Raw genomic sequence first — 1,619 nt, 5'->3', positions numbered from 1 at the left:
TTTTTTTTTTGAAAGCAAAAAAACTGATTGTATTAATAAAATTTCATCAAACAAAGAGGGACATCATTTCAAACAGAGAGACAATTATGCCTTAATAGATTCTCTAGCCAAAGTATGAGCAGTTAGAGTAGAATTACGACGAACCCATCTAACAGAAATATCAGTTATAGAGTCTAACAAAGATTTACAATCATTCAAAATCAAACCCCTGCATAGGATAATTTGGCAAAAATGCTCCTCAAGTGTCTATCTAAACTCCTGCATAAGATAATCTGGCAAAGATGCTCCTCTTTCTTTCTTATCTCTCGAGCATAAATCATTAAAGGTTTCCGGCGACATAGCTGAAATATTTTTCATATCATACTCTTTATAGTGGCTAACAAAATCCCCGTGGCCAACAAAATTCCCAACCAATTTAGTCAACGTCTCGTTATAATAACCAGAAAGGAGGTCTTTAATCAGAATCTAAAAATCAGAATGAGTTAGAGGGATATGGAGGGGATTTTCAATACCTTGTATTTCCTTCCAAATAAGTAGAAATCGATTGTACAACCAAGGTCCTCCATTCTCTATGTTTTCAAAATCAACATTATTAAAAAACCAAAACAGATATCTTTTTATCTCTAATTCCATAATAGATACCTCCTCTAAATGATGCCATAAATCTGCCAAAGAGATCTGCATATTTTGAAAATTGGTTAGATTGTATGTGAGAAATATCACCACCATACAATAATCATAAGTGACGATCAGAATATCCCTGGAGCTCTTAATAGGGACAACAACATCTTCTTCTTCATCGATAGTCAATTGACACAGTTCGTCTTCCATGAAAAGGGAAAATAAGAAGTTAGGTTTAAGGAGGAGGAAAAGACGAGAGCATCAAACCAGAAAGGGACCACAGAGGGAAACTTGCATCGAAAGTATGTTCTCCAACTATTTTTAAGTGTTTTATTATAATATTTTATATAACAGAATACATATTTACACCTCTAAACATTTTAAGAAAAAAATTTCATGAAACCTTAAACATTTAAGCATTAAGAAAATAACATATAAAATTAACTTATTTTATATAGTTGGATTATAAGCATTAAGAAAATAACATATAAAATAAGAAAATAACATATAAAATTAACCTATTTTATATAGTTGGATTATAAGCATTAAGAAAATAACATAAAAAAAATAAAAATTTTGCTCACTATGTTTGGATTATAAGCATTAAGAAAATATTATATCCAACTAAGCAGTAAGAATGCTTAATTCTTAACATATAAAAAAATGAAAATTTTGCTGGCTATGGGGTTCGAACCCATGCGCACTTATGTGCAGAAGATCTTAAGTCTTCCCGCTTAACCTCTCGGGCAAACCAGCAATTGATCTTTTAATAAAAATATTATTTAATTAGTATCAAATCAAATTAATATAAAGAAATTAAAAAATTAATATATAAGATTTATTATAAAAAATAAATAAGAGTGAATAGTTAAACACTGCTTATTTTACATCAGTGGTTTTAATTTAAAGTTTAAACAAATTGAAATAAAAATTTGAAATCTAATGATAGTCTATCTATTTCTTTCAACATTTCAATTTTGTTTTAATACATTTAATTT

General features: G+C 28.7%; 1 non-coding gene across 1 annotated transcript; it reads right to left on the bottom strand.

Annotated features, from left to right (window-relative positions):
* Positions 1 to 1,294: 1,294 nt before the first annotated feature.
* Positions 1,295 to 1,377, bottom strand: TRNAL-UAA. Its single transcript has one exon. It is a non-coding gene; the product is annotated as a tRNA-Leu (tRNA).
* Positions 1,378 to 1,619: the final 242 nt, after the last annotated feature.

This window comes from Manihot esculenta, chromosome 12, assembly GCF_001659605.2.
Source record: "Manihot esculenta cultivar AM560-2 chromosome 12, M.esculenta_v8, whole genome shotgun sequence".
NCBI classification, from domain to species: Eukaryota; Viridiplantae; Streptophyta; class Magnoliopsida; order Malpighiales; family Euphorbiaceae; genus Manihot; species Manihot esculenta.
The sequence above is the reverse complement of the archived record's forward strand: the minus strand, read 5'-3'. Positions and strand labels throughout refer to the sequence as shown.